Source organism: Prionailurus viverrinus, chromosome C2 (genome assembly GCF_022837055.1).
Source record: "Prionailurus viverrinus isolate Anna chromosome C2, UM_Priviv_1.0, whole genome shotgun sequence".
NCBI classification, from domain to species: Eukaryota; Metazoa; Chordata; class Mammalia; order Carnivora; family Felidae; genus Prionailurus; species Prionailurus viverrinus.
In genome coordinates, this window is record NC_062569.1 from 14,816,095 (window position 1) to 14,841,606 (window position 25,512).

The 25,512-nt window shown below is 39.4% G+C and overlaps 1 long non-coding RNA gene across 1 annotated transcript in view; it reads left to right on the top strand.

The window, feature by feature from the left end:
* Nucleotides 1-23,969, top strand: part of LOC125175772 (uncharacterized) — a 42,552-nt gene extending 18,583 nt beyond the window's left edge. The window contains exons 2-3 of the long non-coding RNA XR_007155958.1: nucleotides 21,736-21,863; nucleotides 23,846-23,969. This is a non-coding gene — a long non-coding RNA (uncharacterized LOC125175772). The remainder of the gene's footprint in view (nucleotides 1-21,735; nucleotides 21,864-23,845) is intronic.
* The last annotated feature ends 1,543 nt before the right edge of the window (nucleotides 23,970-25,512 follow it).

A 25,512-nucleotide genomic window follows, 5' to 3' on the forward strand; every position in this document is an offset into this window, starting at 1 on the left:
GCTTAAACAAAACCAGATATTTCTTCCCAGGCCTCGGGAACAAACTAAAACCAGAGGACCTTTCTCTCTCCACCTCCTTCTTACCTCAGTTTCCTTCAGATCCTTCTTGTTCCTTGCTTATTTTTCTTTCCCACTACAAAGCAACTTTCTGTGTCTGAGTCTACAGACAAGCTATACATGTCTTCACTCCACCCACCAGGAAAACACAGAGACTCCATTTCCAAAGTCAAGTTTATTAAGAAGGGATTTATAGGGCCAGCAACCACTTGTGGTAAGACAGTGGGATCCATTTTGGGCATGGCTGCTTTGCCACCGTCGTTAGGGTGAGTCTGCCACAAGGCAGTTCCTGAAAAGAGATCCACTTCACACGCTTTCTGCTGATTTGCATTTCCTCTTGTGTGAACTGGTTCATCTTCTTAATTTTTTCCATTTTTCCATTTTGGCATCTTTTCTTTTTCCTATCAGGTCGATAAAAATATTGACCTTTCTATTTAGCTTTCTGAAAACATTTTTTCCAGTTTATATCAGTCACAATTCAATGCAGAAAACAGAAATCATTCTAGATATTGTAAACAGAATGGGATCGAACACAGGATGCTTGTAAAATCCCTGGAAGTTCTGTAGGGACAGCCTCTAGGCCAGGCTTCTGTGAATGACTCTTGCAACATCACAGAACTGGTCCTTAAAGGTTTTGGCCACATCTGCCACCATCAGGAAGAACACTCCACTGCAGCTGGGGTGCAAGGGTCAGGGAGCCACCACTATTGCAACGCAAATGTCTCCCGACAACCACAAAGGTAAGGATTAGACACTGGAATGCTGTTCCAGAAGGCCTCACACCTCCACGGCCAGACCTAAAAACAAAAACAAATAGCCAAATGCAGGCTCTGCCTCACTTCTGGCTCCAAATTATCGCAGGAATGTATTAATGAGTAAATCTAATTTGAATCTGCCATCCCAGGTGCAAAGGAGCCTGGGAAATGTCATTTTTACCTTCCAACCTCTGAAGTACAGGAAGGCACATGAAAAAGGGGCGGACAAGATCCTAAATGCCACTTGACTTTGTCTACTGCAGACATATAAACACACAGTACTTTCTGAGAGATTTAAATTTTATATAATTAAATCGGTCAGTCTTTATCTTTGTAATGTATTCTATTGCTTCCAAACTTATAAAATCATCCCACTCCAGAGACATTTATTAAGTATTAAATTCTTGTTGCTTCTTGTCTTCTTATTGATACTGTTGTTGGAAAAGAAGATGAATGTGGAAGCACCCAAATGAAAATAATTGCTGGGGACTAGTAAAAAATTTGCTCAAAACTGTATTCAACTCCATTGTTTTTACCATTAAAAAAAGACAGTGATTAGAAGGGTGCCTGGGTGGCTCAGTCAGTTAAGCATCCGACTCTTGATTTTGGCTCAGGCCACGATCTCATGGTTTGTGGGATTGAGCCCCATGTCGGGCTCTGTGCTGGCAGTGCTAAGCCTGTTTGGGAATCCCTCTCCCTCTGCCTCTCCTTGGCGCGCTCTCTCTCTCTCTCTCTCTCTCTCTCTCTCTGTCAAAATAAATAAAGTTAAAAGAAAAAAACCAGTGATCAGAAAGTAACAATATACAGCCTGGTTGAAATTTTACTTCAAGTGGTACTTTGGGCCTTTGCGACAGGCTATGGGCAAATCATGTCATAGCATGGGCATCAGTTAACTCTGATGTGTAATTTTTATATACATAGGTGAGAAGTTATTCTCAACTTTGTGCTGTTCACACAAGTACAGCTTCGGTCTGTTCTCAAAAGACAGCGAATGATGCAGAATGCCACACGATCAGGAAAAACAAGGCATGTCGGGTACCCGAATCCTTAAGTGATCTTTGTTTCGTTTGAAGCTGGGTTCAGAAATGATTCTTCTTTTCTCATAAGATTTTGTCTTGAGGTTTTCCAAAATCTTTCATTCTTTTTAAACAAAAGCCTCCATAAACCTCTCAAAAAATGTTTATCTTGTTTGGTAGTTAGAAGAACACTCTGCAGATATTTGTTTTCATCACACCTAACTGGCCATGTGCTGCCTCCTCCTTGAGGTGAGCCAGGGCGACTGGATGCCAACCTATGGAAAATGGTTTTCCAGAGCAGCATCTGTCTCTCCACACAAGTCCTGGGGCTGTAGCTGGCGCTGTGGTCCTTGGAGTCCCCTTGCCCTACAACTGGATGGTTTAGTCAAACCAGGGCTCTCCCCAGCTGTTACATCCTTGAGGAAACACTTCTCTGAGATGCCTTTTAGTAAGACTTTGTTGAGCCACTGTCTCCACTTTTATTGTGGACAATTACGTAAACTTAACCCTTTTGTGTGGTCAGCTGAAAGGCATTGATAATATATTCTAAACCAGCGTTTCCCAATCTTCACTATACATCAAAGTAGCCTTCGGAGACTTATTTCAAAAAATAATATAGGTATACCCAGAGATTCATATTCAGTGGTCTGGCATGGTGCCTAGGCATCAGCATTTTTAAGCTCTCCAAGTGATTCTGTGCTGCAGCCAGGGTTGAGAACCACTGCAAAAAAAATGATGGGCCAGCTCCAGCGAGCAATTTGTGTTCATTTGCCTGAGACTTTCCTGGTTTTAATACTGTGAGTCTCATGTCCCAGGAAGCCCTCAGTCCCAGGTAAACCAGGACAATCGATCACTTTAGACCTATAAGTCTTTCCTCTCAACCTCCCAAGAAAGCCTGAGTCACATATGCACCCTCTGTAATTCCGCATTGGACACAACACTGGGTTTACACACCCAAAGCCCAGGTTGGATACAGCCCTTCTTCTGCCATTCCCTAGCTGTGACCCTGGGGGGAGTCACTGAACTCTTTAACAATAAGAGTTTTCTCCTCGCTGCCATGTTGTGGGCATCAAACAACAGTGCATGTGACAGAAGAGGAAACTGAGGCTCAAGGAGGCTAAATGACAGTGCTTTAGTCATTGAACTGAAGTGTGCCTTGCCTCTCAGGCCTAAATGTCTTCCACTGCCACTGTCCTGGAGGGCCTTCAGGAGGTGTTCTCCAGCTGGGAATGAATCACCACCTCAGGCTAAGAGCAAAGCAGTGAGCCACCCACCTTCCACACACTCCCTCCAGTATATGGCTTGTATGGATATTTCTCTTTTATGCTTATTTGCAACTAAGGTCATCTTTGTAAAATGTGTTTGGTGGAGATAGCTTAATTTGTCCCAAGTTCTAGCTCCTGGAGGTGGGTTTAGATTATGCCTGAGTAGCCTCTTGAAGGGAAGGTTCCAGTTCCCTCCCCACTCCTTTCAGGCCACCCATTGAAAAATGCCGTATTAGAGCTTTATTGTTGACATTTTTCATGTTTTATGTTTCTGAAACAAAGATGGGTATTATGATCAATGGATACATCATACGTGATGCTATTTTCCTTTCCTCCCCAAACTGCCCCTGAATTAATGGTATATCAATACACTTAATGGAGTTATTAGATGCAGAAAACAAAACTATGTCTTTTAATTCAACCAGCAGCCCTGGAGGTAGCTTTTGGAGAACGTAGAGTTGCCTTAAAGCCATCGTGCAACCCCCTCCCCCATCCCCCACCCTGGGCTGGAGCCCATGTCAGCTTCCTAAAGGCAACAGAGTGCGCACACAGCCCTTCTTCAGTTTGGCAACTTAACACGCATGGATCCCACATTCTTGGAGAACGTGAGACTGCAGCTCAAACAGTATTTTTGGAAGTCATTAGTTAGCTCAACTGTCAAGGTTGTCCATCTCAAAATGTAGCCAGGTCCCCTCAAAGTCATAATGAGCTTAAAACGTATTGTGTTCACATCTGTCGTAATTATCAACTTTCTGCCCTTTGCCATCCCAGTGAAGAAAACTTGATACCAACAGTTATGTGAATCAGGAGAACTGGGGCCCGAGAGGTCTAAGAGGCATTCTGAGAGGAGTCCAGCACTTGCCTATTTTACATTCAGAGCTGTTTGCCTCCTACTCTTTTGCCCATCCACTCTCACAATGTAACCTTTGAATAAACTTACTTTAAAAAATAAATGAATAAGGGTAACAGGCCACCTTGTTTAAGTGATGTTCTCATCACAGTCAGACTGAGCAACTTGGTAGGACCAGCTTGCCTATCTGGAGTTGAAGGAAGAGAAATGAACAGATTTTTAAAATAATTATTCATAAGATGTCAACTCTCATAACATTGTTTCTTGATTATCTGCCGACCTGAGGGGCTCTTGCTCTGCTCTCAGAATAATGCGTGACACGCTGACATCCAGCTGGTCAATGGTAATGAGATATTTAGTGGGTGAGAGAGAAGGGCCTGATAAGCAAGTCCAATTCCCTTTGTCTGCGATCTGTTGGGATAATTTGCACAATGTTTCGAGGAGTGCGTGGGGAAATGAACTGAAAGCGAAGAGTCTACCACCCTTAAGTTCTAGGTGATAGGGGCAAAAGATAATATTGATCTAAGAAAAGTGTAGGTTCCCTTGAGGGAAATATTTAAGCATCAGGGAGGAAGTGAGGAATAAGAGACAATAGCAGCCAGGCAATTTTCAAATTCCCTTCTTGCCAGTGTTGAGCTGTGTGACTGTGGACAAGTCACTTAAACTCTCTGGGCCAGTTTTCCATTCTTAAAAATGAGGTGACAGGCCTTAGAGGATAGTGGTGATGATGAAATGGAATAATCTACACAAAATATAATGTGCATAAAAACATATTCAAAGTAGTGAGATTTAAATATTACATGTTATTTGTTCTAAACATTCTTTTTCCATTTTGAACTCCCGGATTCCCAAATATATTTTGTTAAATATCACATTTTGTGTGGCATGTGTGCTGTTTTAAAGGTGTATAAGAATACAACATGAGTATAAATTCTGATTTAGAGAAAGATTTATAGGGAGATTTTTGTGATTCTTAAAAGGCAACTACTTTAATGTTTGACTTGGAATTGTGTTCTGGGCTAGTTTCAGAAGGGTTCAGGTCTTCTGTCATGTGATAGTGATGTGGCCCTTAGAAAGGCAACCCACGGGGCGCCTGGGTGGCTCAGTCAGTTGAGCGTCCGACTTCGGCTCAGGTCATGATCTCACAGTCTGTGGGTTCAAGCCCCGCGTCAGGCTCTGTGCTGACAGCTCAGAGCCTGGAGCCTGCTTCCAATCCTGTGTCTCCCTCTCTCTCTGCCCCTCCCCCACTCTCACTTTGTGTCACTCTGTCTCTCAAAAATAAATAAATATTAAAAAAATTTATTAAAAAAAAGAAAGGCAACCCAGGTGAGACTGTTTATCCTATCTATAAAATGGGATAATTCTCCCCTTCCCACCTCACCAGGATGCAGAAAGGATCAAGAGAAGATACATACAAAGGGGTGAAGCACTCTAGTAATGAGAAAGATCATTATTCTGAAGAGTATGGTGAACACCTGACATATGTTTACACCTGTGGGCTTAGGGATCAAGGTTTTCATTGAATACACAAGCTCTAGAACCCCAGAAAGAGCTTCTGGAGATGCCAGGGTGGAACCAAGGCTGCTGTTTAGAGTTTAGCTTTCTTCTTCCATATTTTATGGGGGAATTACTCTGTCTTGGTCAGTATGTTGGACTGAGCCTCAAGTAGAGACATTGTTCCTCCTTCCCTGCATCCTAACACTACTACCACAGGTCATAATATAACCCCACCCAGAGAAGAACTTCAGTTAGACTTGGGAATTTTCATAACACAATGTCGTCCTTACCCCATAACACAGGGATCCCCTTTGGGCAAAAGTTCAGAACCTCTAAATTCCAGGGCTACCAGAGAAGATACCATTGAACCCACTACTCCCTCTCTCTCACCTTTCAAAAATCAGTTGAGAAAATGCATTCTTGGGGTGCCTGACTGGCTCAGTCAGTAGAGTATGCAACTCTTGATCTCAGGGTCATGAGTTTGAGCCCCATGTTGGGGGGAGAGTTACTTAAAAAAAAATTAATTAGTTAAAAAAAAAAAAGAAAATGGATTTTTTTTTTAAAGTTTTTTTTTCAACGTTTATTTATTTTTGGGACAGAGAGAGACAGAGCATGAACGGGGGAGGGGCAGAGAGAGAGGGAGACACAGAATCGGAAACAGTCTCCAGGCTCCGAGCCATCAGCCCAGAGCCTGACGCGGGGCTCGAACTCACGGACTGCGAGATCGTGACCTGGCTGAAGTCGGACGCTTAACCGACTGCGCCACCCAGGTGCCCCAAGAAAATGGATTCTTAAGGAGGATATTCAAAGGTCCATCCTATCTATTTGACTGTCTAAATCATGGCTCTTAATCTTTTAGTGTGTGAGGATTCCTTGCTAACCAAAACATTTTATCAAGGCCTTTCTATATGACAAGTTTTATTTAGTGACCACTGATTGAGAAAATATACAGTGATCATCAAAAATACTAACCACCACCATGAATTCAAAAGTACTATCATTGAAAACATTTATACCTATAAAAAACCAGCTATGCAGATAAGTGTGAGATGTATGTATTCAGTCTGTAGGCAGTGCATGTGAAGAAACTCTCACGAGAGCTGATGTGTTCCCCATGGGGGCTTTGGACCCTGGCTGAGAAACCCTGCTCCTAGTTTAAGAACGTCAAGCTTCCATGACCTCCTTAGCTTTGCCTCACTGGAAACACTTTCACTCTGCTATTGTTGAAGATGTCACCCTCAGACTGAAGATTGACAATTATGTTATCTAGTGCCACTTACGAACAGACCACTAATTTCTTTTAGAATTTAATGCCAGTAAACGCTTATGTTTCCTGAAGAACTAGCAAATGGGTTTTTTGTTGTTTTTTTGAGGTTTTTTGGTCAGTGGTGTTCTAGTTGTTGTGTCCGTGTGGTTAGGGGCATTATTTTGAAAGTTTAAAAAAGTGGGACTGGGTGTTGAAGTTGGTGAGGACCCACAGCCACAGTGCGTAAGGATCTGTCTTTACGAAGTTGTACATGCAGAAAGGGACGTGAAAACAGGCATTTTCTCATTTTTATTGGCTCATGTTGGAATATCCTTTATTTTTTTTAGCGATGCCCCTTCTGGTATTCTTTCATGGTGAAAAGAAATAAAAATGCTCTATTTCTCAAGATACGACTATCTGGGATTTGCGTAGGGTTTTGATTGCATAATGAGGGTGGTTGGAGCAAGTGCTAAATATATAATAGGAATCTGCTTGCCTGCCCAGAGAGACACTTTTGGGGTGGCAGTTCTAGAGTCTGATCCTTTTTTTTTTTATTGAGGTATAATTGACATAAGATGTTTTATTAGTTTCAAGTATATAACGTAATGATTCAATATTCGTGTATTCTGTGAAATGATCACTACGATGAGTTCAGTAACAGTGATTGCTACCCAAATTAACAGTACTTTTGAAACTGACTCACAATAACCAGACTTAAGAGACTGATGTATAAATCAGAATGCTAGCATATGACTTCACAACAGGGGAGATAACTGTCCAGTGGAGAACATCAATGTCTATCATCCAACACACTACCTTTCTAGTATTTGTATTTGGGGGTCAAATTATTCATCAAAGTTTGGCTAGTAAATACTGAGTTTAATAAACAGAATCAGTAAAGTTTCTGGTAAGCTTATTTCTCCTTTTACACACACTTTTCCTAGAACATTTCAGGGCACTCTTCAAGACAAACTCTGTGCTTATTTTTGTCCTTAATTGGTTTCTACCAAATGTCCATCTCACACAAAATGCTTGTACGTCTTTGGTTGAGTTCACCCAGAAGCAGACCCTGAGAAAAGGAATTAGTTCCAACCATTTATTTCAGGAGGAGATTGCAGAAACCACCGGTAAGAGCTGGGAAGTGAGACAGGAAGGGAAGGAACCATTACATAGTGTGTTAAGGTGTAGGCTATCATTTGGGGCACCGGGGTCTCCGTCCCACTGGACATTTGTGGGAAGTGATACAAAACACTCCCTAGAATGGCTGCACTTGAGGACAGAAGAACCTGGGGCCCTTATCTTCCCATTCCATCGACCATTGCCTAAGGGACATTCCCAGAGGTGTTAATTCCCTAGAAGGATTTGACCTGCCCCACCCATGAGCTGAGCATACAACAGAGCATTAGCTACTTGGGTCACAGAGGCTGGCAGCAGGAAGTCCTGGGGTGAATAGGCATCAAGAGTGGGGAGGGATATGTGCCGGCCATTGATGGCCTCTGCTAATATCCTACTGGGCAGAATTTGTATCAACCTACTTCAAACAGGGTTGGCTGTCATAATTCATATATGACTATTGACATCTTAGACTCAAGATATCAAGGTAGATTTCCCTCCACTCATAGGCAAAATTCTGAAAACTTGTGAGACCATTTCCTTAAGATGATGGCAAGAACTTTTCCACCTTATGCCCTGCTTCATTATCAGAGTTCCTAAGGTTAGCAAGGTGATGAAACAAGGCAGAGGATGCAGAACAGAAACACGGTTCATGGCAGTGAATGAGTGTTCCACTGCTGCTGTAACAGATTGGCACAAATATAGCAGCTGGAAACAATACAGGCCTATGCTATCTCACGGTTTCCCTGGGTCAGAAGTCCAGGCCCAGCTGAGCATGGTCCCTTGCTCAGGATCTCACAGGACTGTGAGCAAGGTGTCAGCTGGGCTCCATTTTCACCTGTGGAAACAACCTACTTCCAAGCTTATTCAGCCTCTTGGCAGAATTCATCTCCTTGCAGCTATGTGACGCAGGGCTCTGGCTTTTTGCAGGCTGTCAGCTGGAGACTGTACTCAGGTCCTAGAAGCCATCCACAAGTTTTTGCCATATGGGCTTCCTCTGGATGACTGTTTACTTCATCAAGCCAGCAAGGAGAATCACTGCTAAGAGGGAATCTCATGTAACATAATAGAATCACAGGAATGACTGCCTATCACCTTTGCCATATAATGTAACCTAATCGAGGGCATGACATCTCATCACTTTTGACATATTCTGTTAGTAGGAAGCAAGTCCCAGGTCCTGCACACACTCAGGGGAAGGAGATTACACGAAGGCGTGGACTTGGGAAGTGGGAAATCCGTGGGGGTCATGGTAGGATCTGTCTGCCACAGATACATAGTGCGCACCCGATACATATTAATTTGCTTCCTCTGCTTTGGATTCTTCTCCCATCACTGCATGTATTATTACTGTCACAGTAAATTTAGGCTAGAATAAAGACTCATGATGGACACTGAGTCTCTGGGATTGAGAAAACAATTCAGACACGACAGCTCCGTGGTGACAACAAACACTGTCAGATCACATTACCTGTTCATGCACAGTTATCACACATTTAATGTGGTGAAATGTTATGGCCACATCACAGTCAGGCTGAGCTGATGGTTTTAATTTGGGTCTAAGGCTACAGTTATGCTGATGCTTTTCACCGCTGGCTAGACTGGGGGACTCACATTTCCATGAGTTTCTGCTATCAGGAGGAAGGCTTTGTTTCCCCTTCATCTTGAACTTCTCATGCAAGTGAAAGCTAGTATTTCCCAGGTGGAAAAAACTGTCATTAGACATTAGTCCCCTGCATTTCATATTGGATGAGAGTCTGAGTGAGTTATGGAAATATAGGGGCTGGCACTTTCAAGCTCTGGGAACTCTAAGTGGCAATTGAAATTTGGCTTTCCTAAGGACTTGATGAAAAAACAGAGCTTATAAAAGTCCACAGGCATCAGCTTCCAAGAAGTCACCTGAGGATAAACTGCAAAAATGCTTTATGTGCATATAACTACTGTCATTTCCCACCCTGGCCCCAACCACTAGTTTCCAAAAAAAAAAAAAAAAAAAAAAAAAGACTTGACTGTCAGCCTTTACTGCAACAAGAAATATTCATGACTCAATTTTGAAGATTATATTCTTGGAGTTGACCTCTGTTGATCTAGGAGAGATTAGGCCTGTTTTACTGATGGTATTACCAGTCTATATGGATTGAGGACTCCAAAGCAAAGCAGTGGACTTTTGGTTTGTTTTGTTTTTAATGTCTTCTCTATTAACTCAGAACCTGAAAAGTCTGCAGTTGTAGTGCTGGGAATAAATGTTGTGAGGACAACAAACGTCTCCTAGAAGTTCCAGTTGATGGAATTCTGTTGTTCATTTATATATCTCCTTGATGACACCATTGGTGGACAGGGTCCAATTGGCTTTCAAACCCACAGAAGAGGGGCACCTGGGTGGCTCAGTCAGTTAAGCGTCCGACTTCAGCTCAGGTCATGATCTCACGGTTCTTTGGACCAGCCACATTTCAAGTGCTCAGTAGCCACATGTAGCTAATGTCTACTGCCTTGGATAGCACAGTTAGAAGCTTCCATTTTAAGTTTTTTTTTTTTTTTAATGTTTATTTATTTTTGAGAGAGAGAGACAGAGAGAGACAGAGAGTGCAAGCAGGGGAGGGGCAGAGAGAGAGGGAGACACAGAATCCGAAGCAGGCTCCAGGCTCCGAGCTGGCAGCACAGAGCCCAACTTGGGGCTCCAACTCACAAGCCGTGAGATCATGACCTGAGCAGAAGTCAGATGTTTAACCGACTGAATCACCCAGGCACCCCAGACACTTCCATTTTAAATGGATTCTTAGGAGTTTCCTTTCATTGGGAGGGTGGTGGCTGTGGTAGGGGCGGTATTGACCGGTGCCTCTTAAACTTTAGCATCCATGAGAATCACCTGGAGAACAGGTTAAAATGCAAATTCCTGAGTCCTAACTCCAACGATTCTGATGAATTGGTTCTGGTGTAGGGACCAAGCATTTGCACACCCGAAATAATGCTGATGTTGGTCCATAAACCACATTTTTGAGTACCCATGGTACAAAGTCTGCGTCCTTCAGTTTTACCGTTAACCTTACTGTTTTCGTTAGTTTTCCAAGAGAAGACTAGTTGTACCTATTTTGGCCGCAGTAATAGAAATGAAGGCCTTTCCCATGGCACGCATATCAGTTTCTGTTTCTACCAGCCCCACACAGGTAGAGGATTGACAACTTGCAACCCATTTGCTCTCACTCTGCCAGTTGTTGAGCCGCTAGGACCAATGCTTGTTCTATCTGGGGTGTCTCATCTCCTCCATCAAGTGGAGATCAGCTGGCTCCTGTTTCTCCAAACCTAGAGATCTCCCTAGGCCACGTCCCTATGGGTCTCCCTGGGCCACGTGTCTCCTCGGTTGTAACCTCTCTTTTTAATTATCATAGGCTCTGCCATTATTATTACATTAAGTTTGCATTTCAAATAGTTTGGTACAATCGATGTGTTGAATTTACATAACAATCTTGTCCTAAAACCTGTGTAGTATGACTAACAATGTCTTTTATCATAGTATATATTGTTTCTCCTTTTCCATGAGCATAAATGGCACTAATATTTAGGCAGCAGATCATCTGCCTAATTGTAAATCTTCATATCATGTTCGTGGTTTATGATATTGCCATTACAAAGCAATGTTGAGTAGTTAGGGTAGAAACTATGGGTTAGTCTCATGTTTACGTGTAACTTATAAGGGTCCATCATTTTGTTCTAGCTAAGCACTATTTCAGTAACCTACCTACCCTGTGGCCCTCCATGAAGATATTTAATAAATGCTCAATAGCCTATTCTCTAAAAGAAGCTGTTTATAATTTCACTGGAGAGTACTATGCAGACAAAGAAAAAAATGTCCTAGGAATGTCCAAATTCGCTTAAAACACCACTAAGTTCTAGGTGCCCAGTGACCTGTACAATGGGGGACAGAAAATGGACTGAAGAGATAGTCAGGTTTGAGTGACAATTTCCGACATTAGGCCAGTTAGGCAACTTATTCATTTCTCTAGGGTTAGTTTCCTCATCTACAAAACAAGAATAACAAAACCCCTAGTTAAGGGGGTGACTGTGAAGATTGAATGCATGTACAGGGAGTGGTGCTCAGCAGAAGACTTACTGCTATTATTGTTTCAAGAAAAAAAGGGTCTCTAGGCTGCTAATCTGAAAAGGCACCATGAAGGAGATAGCATTTGAGTTAGGTCTTTAAAACTGGTAATATTTGTTTGGTGTTCTTTAAAAAAAAAAAAAAAAAAAAAAGGGACGCCTGGGCGGCTCATCGGGTTAAGCGCCAACTATTGATTTCAACTCAGGTCATGATCAGGTTATAGGATCGAGTTCCTCATCGGCCTCTATGCTGCTAGTGTGGATTCTCTCTCTCTCTTCCTCTCTCTCTGCCCCTTCTCTGCTCATGCTCTCTCTCTCTCTCAAAATAAATAAATGAACATTTAAAAAAAAATTTTTTTTTAACGTTTATTTATTTTTGAGACAGAGAGAGACAGAGCATGAACTGGAGAGGGTCAGAGAGAGAGGGAGACACAGAATCCGAAACAGGCTCCAGGCTCTGAGCTGTCAGCACAGAGCCCATCGTGGGGCTCGAACTCATGGACCGCGAGATCATGACCTGAGCCGAAGTCGGACGCTCAACCGACTGAGCCACCCAGGCGCCCCGAACATTTTTTTAATTAAGAAAAAAGGTTTGTACATAAACTATAAATTCTTCGTATAAAATATTGAAGTGATAATTTTTAAAAGTTACCGTGATTTCACCATTTTCATTCATTTTATGTTGAACAACAAGGTGTTAAATAGAATTATAGAAAAGAATAGAATTATTGTGGGGTTTCAGCATGCCTAGTGTCCCCACATTCTAAAGCAAAGTCCCACACCATCTATGAAGAATTTGCATTTTGGGTGGTCTTTTGCCAGCATTTGCCCACCACCCACTTCATCCTTAAAAAAAAAAAAAATTAAGGTGAAGAAGTCAGCGGGAAGTAGAAAGTTTTGTACTTTAGAATGTCTTTAGGTCAGTGCCTCTCAACTGGAGACAGTTTTGTACCCCCAAGGGACATTTGGCAATGTCTGGAGATATTTTTGGTTGTCACAACTGGGGGGTGGGGGGTGCCGCTAGCATCTAGTGAGTAAAAGCCAGAGAGGCTGCTTAACATCCCTCAATGCACAGGACGGCCTCCAGCAACAAATACTCATCTGGCCCCAAACGCCAAGGGTGCTATCGCTGAGAAACGCCGCCTCAGAGAGAGGGTTGTCCTCGAACAGGTGCGCTGCTCCTGCCCACATCTGCGGGAGTTGTGCTTCTCTCTCACCCCGATCCAAGTACGAGGATTCAGGAAAACTCTTTGGATCATTTGGCCGGGGTTCTTTGGAGTTTGGTAGACACGAATATCTGTATTTCATTCCCTTCTGGAAAAACCCTGAAGAGGAGAGGCTGAGGGAAAGTTCAGTGAAACAAAGATCCCTGTTTTTCTGGGCCTCAAGGACTATGGCTGCAAGAGGCCCCCTCTAAGAAGAGACCGGAAGCGGAGTGAAGGCTGAGAAGAGAGCAGCACAAAACCAGGCAAGGGCAGCATACATCTTCCTGAGTGGAAAAACTAGGAGGGAGGTCTGCAAAGAGCGAAAGGGCAGGAGGATCCTGTCGGGCCAGGGACAGTCTTTAGAGAACATCAAGACAGCCTCTGAAAACGAGCATTTAAACCGTTGTCACACCCAAGGGGATGATCTTCCCATCTTCCCTTTCCTCCCTGCCTTCCTTCAACCCAGCAGGATAGAGAGGAAGCCAGCGAGTAGAAAGGAGGATGAAGGGACCAAGTGGGTAATTGTGAAGCAACCAACCAATCCCCTTTACCTACTGCAGGTTTCCTAAGCCGGGCCAGGAGAGAAGCTTACATAAAACAGGAGCCTGAAGGGGCACCTGGGTGGCTTCGTTGGTTAAGCATCCGACTTCAGCTCAGGTCATGATCTCAGTTCACAGTGTCAGTGCAGAGCGGCTTTTCGGATCCTCTGGTGCCCTCTCTCTCTGCCCCTCCGCCGCTCACTCTCTTTCTCTCCAAAATAAATAAACATTAAAAACAACAACAAGAGACTGAAGATGTGATGCTAGCCTAGGCAAGACTTTTTAATATCTGCAGATGACTATACAAGCTAAAAGGCCTCCTCACAAGGTCATCTTGAATACTGGAAGGATGAGTCTCTAGAGTTTCTTTGAAAAAGGTAGTATGTGGGAGAATAAAGTTACATTATATTTGGAACCTGCCAAGACTGGGTCTTTCAATAAGCTGTTTACATGCATGTATATAATAGACATGGTATATAAACATATATGTACACACACCTGCAGAGAATATATCTGTGTATCATTATATCCCATATATGACAAACAGCTATACATATGTTTGTGGATGTATGTTTTCATATATTTGGATTACACTCTCTATATAAAGTTTTCTTTTTTTTTTTTTTTTAATTTTTTTTTCAACGTTTATTTATTTTTGGGACAGAGAGAGACAGAGCACGAACGGGGGAGGGGCAGAGAGAGAGGGACACACAGAATCGGAAACAGGCTCCAGGCTCTGAGCCATCAGCCCAGAGCCCGACGCGGGGCTCGAACTCACGGACCGCGAGATCGTGACCTGGCTGAAGTCGGACGCTTAACCGACTGCGCCACCCAGGCGCCCCTCTATATAAAGTTTTGTTATGCCTTATTCACTCATCACTTTACTATAAAAATTTTTTATGCATATAGATAGATATACCACAATTCATGTGAATAACCCTAATTCTGTTGTTGGATATTTCAATAATAAATCACTAATTTACTACCAGAAAGAACACTCCAATGAACATCTTTATGACTCTCCACCTATATTATTACTTCCTGGACTAAGATTATGAATTTTATTTTAACACTATTGATATTATTATCCAACTGTTTGAGAAATCTTTATCAAATTAAAGAATTTTTAATTGCAGCAAAAGACATATGGCATAAAGCTTACCATCTTAACCATTTTAGTTTTTTGAGTGAACAGTTCAGTGGCATTAAATATATTCACATTGCTGTGCAACAAATTTCCAGAACTTTTTCATTTTGTAAAACCGAAACTCTTGTACCCATTAAACAACTCCTCATTTCCTTCTCCCCCTACCCCCTGGTAACCACCATTCTACTTTCTGTTTCTATCAATTTAACCATTTTAGATAACTCATACAAGTGAATCAGGCAGTATTTGTCTTTTCATGATTGGCTTATTTTACTTAGCAGAATGTCCTCAAGATTCATCTATGTTGTAGCATGTGATAGGATTTCCTTCTTTTTTAAGGCTGATTAATATCATATATATATATATATATATATATATATATACACTAAATTTTGTTAATCCACTCATCCATTGATGAACATTTAGGTTGCTTACATTTGTTAGCTATTGTGAGTAAAACTACTACGAATATGAGCATACAAATATCTCTTGAAGACTCTGCTTTCAATTCTTTGGAATAAAGGACTTGAATAGAAATTTCTCCAATGATGATATAAAAATGGCCCACAAGCCTATGAAAAAATACTCAACATCACTAATCATAAGATAAATGAAAATCAAAACAACGAGATTCCACCTCTTACCCATTAACCTGACTGTTACAAAAACAAAACAAAATAGAAAATAAGTATCGGCAAGGAGGTAGGGAAATCAGGGGCACCTGGGTGGCTCAGGGGGTTAAATGTCTGACTCTTGATTTCAGCTCAGGTCAAGATCTCATGGTTTGTGCAATCGAGCCCCTCTTGATGTCTGCCTACAGAACCTGCTTGGGATTCTCTCTCTCTCTCTCTCTCTCTCTCTCTCTCTCTCAAAATAAATAAACTTAAACAAAAAGGTGTAACGAAATCAGAACTCTGGCATACTACTTATGCGATTGTAAAATGGTGAAGCCACTATGGAAACCGGTATGGAATTTCCTCAAAAAATTAAACATAGAGCCACCATATGATCAGGCAATTGTACATCTTTATACATTAGAAGCACAGCATTACTTCTACCCCATTCTATTGTTCAAGGCATGTCACAAGACCAGCCCAGGCTGTAACGAAAAAGAAATAATGCCACCTCTTGATGAGAGGTGTAACATGTTTGCACAGTGATGGAGGAATTATAGAAGGCTATCTTTAGAGACCATTTACATAGATAATTTGATATAGGGATAATGATAGTCTTATGCTTTATTTTACATTTCTTTGATTATTTATGAGTTTTTTTTTCATGTTTCCCAGTCATTTGTAGTTCTGTGAATCATGTTTATGCCTTGTGACTTGTAAAAACTTTCTCCAGCAGTTTTTTAAATTTTCTATAAATGTTTTTGTATGTAGGGGTGCCTGGGTAGCTCAGTGGGTTAAGTGTCTGACTTCAGCTCAGGTCAGGCTCAGGTCAGGATCTTGAGATTGGTGGGTTCAAACCCTGATTCGGACTCTTTACTGACAGTTTGGAGCCTGGATCCTGCTTCAGATTCTGTCCCCCTCTCTCTCTGCCCCTCCCCTGCTTGCATTCTGTATCTCTTGCTCTCTCAAACATAAATAAACGCTAAAAAAAAATTTTTTTAAGTCTTTGTATGTTTGTTGCTTATGAGAAAATAGGATGTTAATCAATTTCCTGTCAAATTTATTGTAAAACTCTGTCATATAGCATTAAGTTTTTAAATGCAAAATGCATTCTAAAATTTTTATTTTCAAGTAACAAAATGTTTCGTTTTCTTGATAACATATTCAGCGATAATACACAAAATACATAATTATAGTGACTATTCATTATCTTGTTGGCAGTATAACATCTTTATGCCTTTCCTAGTTTGAGGGAATTTCCAACGATCTGGGTTTGGTATTGTACAAGGCACATACCCCTGGGGTACACACATGTGGTTCACTAGGAGCAGAGAGAAAATACTGAGATACTTCTTTTTATTTACTTTATCTTTAAAAATATATAGAAATTAAACTTTACTGATACTTAACATAGACACAAATCCTGGGACCTTTGTTTGGATCACACACCAGGTATAGGGGATAAACGAGAGAACATGGCACTCTACAAAAACATGGAAGGTTGGTGGTCCTACCCTTTATTCCTTTTGGGAAGATTTTCATGTGTTTCCGTTCGCATATGACTAAAAAGATCTACAGGTTATAGTACCCAGCTTTATTTAAACTATCCTTTATGGGCACCTGGCTGGATGAATTGGAAAAGCAGGCAACTCTTGATCTTGAGGTCATGAGTTCAAGCCTCATGTTGGGTGTAGAGATTACTTAAAAATATTTTTTTAATTAAAAATAAAAACTATCCTTCAAATATGGACAAGTGCCTAGAAAGTTTCCTGCAAATAAATATGGATTGAATATACTCTTATCAATGCAAACATAAGGGAACAATGTGAAAATAGTGAGGCTGACACTCTACTTCTTGTTACCTTAAAAACTCATCAAATTTGCCAAGAGATGGGCCAGAACAGTTAAAATGAGTAAGAAGACTGTCTCACACACAGATACACACTTATGTCCCATGTGTACATTGCATTTGGGTAGCTAATGGTAGCATGAAGTCACTATGATTCTCAAGATGGTCTACATGACTATCTAATATGTAAAGACAAATATCTATATTTTTCTCAGATATCAAAATTCACATGACACTTATTCACTATTTAAATCTTTTCCCCTAAGCTTAATGATATATACTGAGTTTAACGTTTATACTGAAGTTTCTTACTTAACATCTTTCTGAGGGAAAACTTTCAGTTGTGATGGCCATTAAAAACTGGTATTGAAATAAACTCAAGAAACAGTTCTTTGGGGGCACTTGGCTAGCTCAGTTAGAAGAGCATACAACTCTTGATCTTGGGGTTGTGAGTTTGAGCTCCATGTTGGCTGTCGAGATAACTTAAAAATAAAATCTTAAGAAAAAAAAAAAGGATAAGAAACAGTCCTTTGGACATTCTCTCAAAAATAGCTAAAGCAATATTTTAGTGAAGCAGATTTAATCATGGTGCTATTAAGAAAATATTATTTATAACCATTTAAGGGTATAAGTAAAATACATTAGTACTAATAATACAAAAATAAACATAATAAAGCAAATACAATAATTTCCATTTTCATTTTATCACAGCATTTAAAAATGTGTATTTGTTTAATTTTTATATGTAGTCATATATGACTATGTATAAATAAATAAATGTTTATACAGGTATACTGCTGGCTCACACAATGGGCAAATTAGAAATAGGGATCTTTCTTTAAGTAAAACTTTTTTTTATTAGTTATTGTTTATTTCTACAAAATAAAAAACATTCTGTATAAATTATAAAAATAAGATTGTTGAGTGTAAAATAATAGAAAATGAAAACTTTAATCAAAATAGTTATAAATCACAGTTAGAACATGCATTTTTTTATTTAAAAAAATTTTAATGTTTTGTTTTATTTTTGAGAGATAGAGACAGCATGAGTGGGGGAAGAGCAGAGAGAGAGGGAGGCACAAAATCCGAAGCAGGCTCCAGGTTCTGAGCTGTCAGCACAGAGCCCGACACGGGGCTCGAACACACAAACTGTGAGATCATGACCTGAGCCGAAGTCGGACGCCTAACCGACTGAGCCACCCAGGCGCCCCAGAACATGCATTTTTAACGGTTGTTTTATGGAAATGAATTCTTTATGATGATTTCAATGCTTACTTGACCCAGTATCTCATTTTCCAGAGAAATCATCTCCAATTGACTTGCTAGTTTTCTTCAGATACTGCAGACCTTAAGTAGTTTTAAGTACATTTTAATTTTGAAACTATATTTGCCACTGGCAACTGATAGTGGAAAATCAATATATAGTAGAAACTATATTTGCCACTAGCTCTGAGGCTATCAGGATATTTGAAAATGTATCCAGTTAAGTTATTGCTGCAAGCATTTCAATATTGAAATTGCAATATTTCAGAGGAAATCTATGTAGATTCTAGAAAACAGCTTAAAGATTTTAGTTTCTCAAAATATTCATGACCCATAAATATCACATTTGCTGTTGTAGTCATCAATAGATACCAACTGTAACTTTCTGTGTAATTGCAGTATTTCATATCCTTCATATTGCATCAAATAGTATAATCTAGAACACCAGAACAGGCATAGTATTCTCCTGGCATTGTAAAATTTTCCTTAATGATAATATTATTGTATCTGACACAGAAAACAAAATTCCTCACTTGGAAATTTGGGTTTTGGACAGAGTCGGGGTGACCATAGGATTCGCGGTCCAACTTGGTCTTCTCACTTGTACTTTTTGAGTTCCATATCTATGTCCAGTGACTGCAATTTCTACAGCAACAATAATATATTTTTCATAGATATCATAACCATAATTTCTTTTTTAAAGAAATTTCTTAATCTCCGACGTTTCAAGGGTATTAAGTCGTGACTTTCAGTTTCTGCAACATTTTGCTCACAGTATTAATACTTTCAAAGATATGATAAATTAGAGCTAAACAAATACATATAAATGTTGATATTTTTTTCATGTATTCTTTGGCTTCTTTTCGAGGCTATTCATATTTATTAATGCCACCAAAAAATTCTAGAAGAGTTTTTAACCTGCCCCTACTTGTGTTTTTAGTTTTATTTATTTTATTTTATTTTATTTTATTTTATTTCATTTCATTTCATTTTATTTATTTTTATTTTGAAAATTTTTAAATTTTCATTTTAATTTCAGTACTGTTAGCGTACAGTGTTGTATAAGTTTCAGGTATACAATATGGTGATTGCACACTTCCATACATTACCTGGTGTTCATCACAAGTGCGCCCTAAATCCCCATCACCTATTTCAGTCACCCCCCTCCCACTATCTCCCTTCCACTTGTGTTTCTACTAACATGAAGTTACCAACTGCATTTCCTATCACAAATTCAACAATGGCTAAATACTTATATTTGGTAAGTATGTATCCAATACTCTTAATTTTCATTGAGGCTAAAAAGTACTTGTATGGTCTGTGCAATATAAAAAGCTATTCAGAGTGTTGTCAGAGAGAGTTTTGCTGTCTCATTTCCTCTCAGTTTAAAAAATGCACAGAAAGCAGAATATGGGATAGTCTATCATTTTTGAATATCATCTGTTGCAATTTGTTATGTTTTCCATGCCCATTTATTCTATTATTGAATCTTAGATTTCCAGATTTTCTCTTGTAAGTGGTCTACTAAAAATACATGTATAATCCTTCTTTACTTATGTCACCTTCTGGGCAGAGTTGCCCAAAAGAGTTGCATGTAGAAATAACAAGGCTTGCATTTTTAAATTCTCATATCTAACAATTATCATCTGTTCTACGTGGCTTTGACTGCATGTGTATGTGCAATGTAGGAGCCGGCTTGCATGGGCTGGTGAAAGCCTACCGTTAAATATTCAGGAATTTTATAAGCCAATTGTTAAAATATTGGACATTTGAAATCAGTCTTATTAGGAGTGTTTACACCATTGGGATTAGCAAATGCCACAGATCAGGGCTTTTTTTTTTTTCTTTTTTAAAAGGGTCAGTTTATCAGCACACCACTTGTATCTAAAATGAATGATAATTAGCATTACTCGCCTTATTAAATAATCTTATTCATTCCATCTGCTATAATCTTAATTTTTGGTTTTGTATTTCAGCCCGTAAATAGCGTACAATATTATTATTTGTTGTTGATGTTCATATTATGCATGTCAGTCATAACGTTATTGACTTTTACTATCGTTTCTACCAAATGAGGAAATTCCCATTGTCATTCAGTTGTATAGATTATTCTGAGTGCCTAATTGTTTTGCTAAACACAAAAGTATTTATAATATACCTCTTCTAATAGCCTGTTAATATTTTTTTTCATCCTCAAATAGTTTATTTCCTGTAGCATCAATAATTATCTACTTTTTTCAAAACGGTTTTTAATTTTGAACGCTTAATAAAATGTTTGTGGTACATTTCACTGTATTCCTGTTTTACAACAATTAAGTGACAAAAATGTCAATCTATGTCCCCATTCTCTTTATTCAGCTGTTTTTTTTTCTTTAAGGGATTTACATAACTTTTTTTTTTTTTAAAGAATTCTTTCAGCTTAAAATAAAAGTAACAAGAGTTAGGATTTTTATTTTCAACATTTGTCAGAATTCTTATGTACAAAGTTTCCAAAGACTTCCTACATGTGCTTTCTTCTGGGAGATAAATTTGTCCTATTTGATGCTCAACAGGAGGATTTTGCTTTCGATATTCAAATACATGGACTTTAACTAGATCAACTGAGAGTGTATTTCATTTAATGGATTCTACATGGTTTTTTTTCTTCTCTCACTTTTTTAAGAAGAATTCATCCATTCTTTTGACATGGAAATAGAGGGTAAATTCATCTCTTGCCCTCTCTGTGAAGTCTGTGCTAGAATCTTCTGAGGCTAATCATTTCCTTTTCTTTCTTCCCCCTGGCATTCAATGGTCCAAACTTTTTTTTTTTCATTTTATTGTATAGTGGATTCTCACTTTCTGTTTTTCTGATATGATAAGCTATTTTCTTATGTTTTGAGCATCTGGGCAGAGATAATGTGATCATTTAATACATTTCCTTTAGAATGTGTAATATTTTAAAATTATATTTATGTAGTGAGCCCTTAAGATTTAACAGCAATTAAAATTGTATGATAAAATTTTCACAGCATGATAATGACTGTGATACAGTTAGATCATTATGTGCTAATAGTAAATAAATATTACTTATTCTGTAGTGAGTCACTGAAAGTATAGGCTTAAATTGGAAACTCTGCAATGTCATTTTAGTAAAATAAACAAATGACAATACTGTTAACTACAAAATGAAACATGAAATTTAGCTACATTTTACCAATTGGAAATTTTCCTTTTTTCATTTTAAGATATTTTCTGATGAGCTCGTGAAATTTGTGAAAAGCAGCTTCCAGTAGTAGAAGCCTTGTTAATTGTTACATCAAGAGAGTCTTCTGTTTGTTAAACTTGTTCTTTTTTTGTGAGTCAAAGCAAAATGGTATGTATGTACTCTATTATGAAAAGATATTTTACTTGATCAGTTAGGGAACTGTTATAACAAATACACAAATAGCCTCTCTTTGAAGCCTAAGGAAGTTATAATAGAAATACAGAAACATACTAAATATGTCTCCAATGTGAATGTCACTGTCTTAGTTGCCATTCCCTTGTATGGGACACAACCTGGACATCTGTAGGCAGCAGATGTGCTCCTGTTGGAGACGCACGTTCGTAGGGTCTGGAGACCATTTCATCAGCATAGCATAAGTACTAAGCAAGCAGGCATTACTTTTCTACAAATAAAAACAAAATTTAAAGTCATTAATCTGATCCATCCATTCCTTTGTGATTTCCTCCATTGGTTTGCTCTCTGGTTTGGCTTATAGTTATTTCCCTGAGATCACACACTGATCATCCATATTTTTCTGCTATTTTTTACATTAAAATACCTTTTAATTCTGTTAGGTTTATTTTCATGCATGATATATAGTGAGAATCTAATTTGCTCTCAAAATTTTATCTATTGTATACTCACCCTTCATTTCATAATCTTTCTCTACTCATTTCCAATGTCATTTTTATCATAACAATTTTTGATAGAGTTTGCTTCTGTAATATCTCTTTCATTTGTACCTATTCTCATACCTTTAACATGCTATTTTATTCAGTATAGCTTTATAATGCATTTTATTATTTGGCGAGATGGATCTTCACTCATTAAGTGTTGCTTCCCTTTTTTCATAAGACATTTTTGCCGATTCATTCTTTCAAAGTATAATATAGGACTTGCAAGCATTGGAGATAAAGAGAGAAAAGGTATTTCAAGGAGGACAAAAGACAAAGAACTTCCAGTAAATAGATGGAAAGTAATGTTGAGTTTGACAAAGGAAGGTCATCTGTCTCATCTCACCGATCTGGAAGCTAGAATTTATCCTCTGATATCAGCTCATCTACTTAAGAGAATTGGAGAAGGAAAAAATACGTAAATACTCTAATATCAATGTGTGTGAATACTGCAGGCTTACCACAGCACTTGCTTCTTGAATTTGCTCTTCAGCACATGGTGTCTAAATAGAAAGTTTCTGAAAATATTCTGTGAGAGTAAAATTTTATTTTATAATGGTTTTTCCTACACCTGATATGGGCTTCACGCTGCCCTCCCTGGAAAACTTAACCTCTCGCCAACTTTCGCGAAGTGTCATATATTCTTTTAGTAAATCTGAGTCAAGATTCAAGGAAGCCCTGGTTTTATAATTGAGAGGTTTTGGCTTGGTTTCATTTTGAGGTTTGGGGGATGATAGAAACTCAAAACAAAATGAAAGCTCTTTAAATCCTCAAACCTCCATTTTATAATAAATACATCGTAATGCCCTCTGTTCTGGCCCAAATGAAACTTAATTTGTAATAAATTAACCTACCTACACCCAGATTTTTAAAAATTAACAGAAGTCTAACTTTAATATACAGGATAAATAGAAGGAAAGAAATGTATCATTTCCACATGTAAATGCTTGGTCACAGTCACACCGAAAGGTGTAAGGAAGTTGTTAGATATTTACACTCCGTGTAGCAATCACAGTGAATAAGACGACTACAAAAGCAGAATGGAGTGCGCAGTATTGGCAACTCAAAAGCCTAAGTGGAGAGACCGTCAGTAATTTGATTTTCCAAAATGGTAAACCTCTGTTGATAACGTTCAGTCTAAAACACAATGCAGGGGCGCCTGGGTGGCTCAGTCGGTTGGGCATCCGACTTCAGCTCAGGTCACGATCTCGCGATCTCGCGGTCCTGAGTTCGAGCCCCGCGTCGGGCTCTGGGCTGATGGCTCAGAGCCTAGAGCCTGCTTCCAATTCTGTGTCTCCCTCTCTCTCTGCTCCTCCCCCGTTCATGCTCTGTCTCTCTCTCTGTCTCAAAAAATAAATAAACGTTAAAAAAAAATTAAAAAAAAAAACACAATGCAATCCTTTTCTTGATTTTTAGGTAGTTGCATACTTGAAGCAGGCAGTGTATACACGAAGCAAGTTGGAGTCTGGAGTCGTGTCATCATCCTCATGGACTTTCTGAATGCATTCCGGAAGTGCCATAAACTCTTGACATTCCTACAGGACAGATCTTCATGGATCACCAAGTGTGACCTTCACAATATTATAATGAGATGGAATACTAGATTGACAGTGATCATCTCAAGTATGTGAGACGCAAGTGAATGTGTATAGAAGAAGGGAGAGTGGGTGGAGGACCCCCCAAAATGAGCTCTCAAGCCCAAATTCCAAAATATGTAGGAGAAACTAACCCCAAGAAATTCAGCCACTGGAATCAACAATCAGGAGATAGAGTCACCCCTCACCAAAAAATAAATTTTTTTAAGTATAGAAGAACCGGAAATAATTTCATAAAGTCATCCGCCATGAGCTCTGTAGCTATATAAATAAAATACTTTCACTTCCAAAAGACCTGCTGTTTTTCAGTAGGATACTTCAAATGGTGATTATGTACACAGAGTGAGAATGACATCACCTGAGCTAGATTTTTATTGCTTTTTGTTAAGCAAGTCTCCTATGCCACTTGAGGGAGGAAAAGCTTATTTCAAACCAAATTTTTAAAAATGTTGACTAACCAGCAAGAAATCTCAGGGGAATATTGGCCTCCTAGAAGTTCAGAATCAGAGACCTCAGACTCTCCACCAGAACCTCAAATCTGTCAATACCAACCATGACACCTGCCTAACCCACTCTCAGTGAAATCACTGCTTCTGTGGCCCATGCTCCTTTCCAACTGTAAATAAAGTTCTTTCTCACACTAATTAGAACATGACAGGGAATGAGGTGAGGCCATGAACTCTGGAGCAGAAGTAAGTTTGAATCCTGGCTCTGTCACTCACCAGCTGTAGGAACTCGGGCAAATGATGTACCCTCTCTGCATCTCCATTTTCTCACCTGGCAAATGGGGATAGTAATAGTACTTATTGCTCTGGTTGTTGTAAAAATTGAAAGCTAAATTTTATGAAGGGCTTGAGACAGTGCCTGGGAAACAGCCAGTGCTACAGAAAGGTGGCAGGAAGTCCAGCCTTGGTCTTCACCGCTCTCTTTGAATGCTAGAAAACTGCGAGAGTCCCGACTAAGGATCCCAGGTCTTAGTAGGATTTCTCATATTGTCTGATTTTTATTCTCTGCCCATCCTTATCAGGCTCCAATTTGGCAATACTCTTGGAAATTGGGTTCCTGGATTGAACCTATATCTCTGCCATGTAGAATGTATTCATGCAGCAACTTAAGATCAATGCCTACTGCACTTCTATGAATATGTACAAAAAGTTATTCATCTAAGGAGCAGGAATGTCCATTGACAAAATGTGTCCAAGAGCTCTTTTTTGTGTTTTTATAACTGAATTCAATTTATATGGTGAGTCCCCACACTCCTGGATGGTAAAGACTTAATTTGAGTTAATTCAAATTCAGACTCCCTGGCTTGCCCCAAGTTTACATCAGAATTCTGGGGGCCGCAAGGTTCACAGAACTCATCGAGTCAAGGTGTCAGGATGGAAAGGGAGAGAATATCTGGTTGTCAGTGCGTATCTACGCTATCATCCACTCAGAGGTTCTGGTTCCCTTCTAGACCTCAGTCATTTGTCATTGCTGCCAGTATGG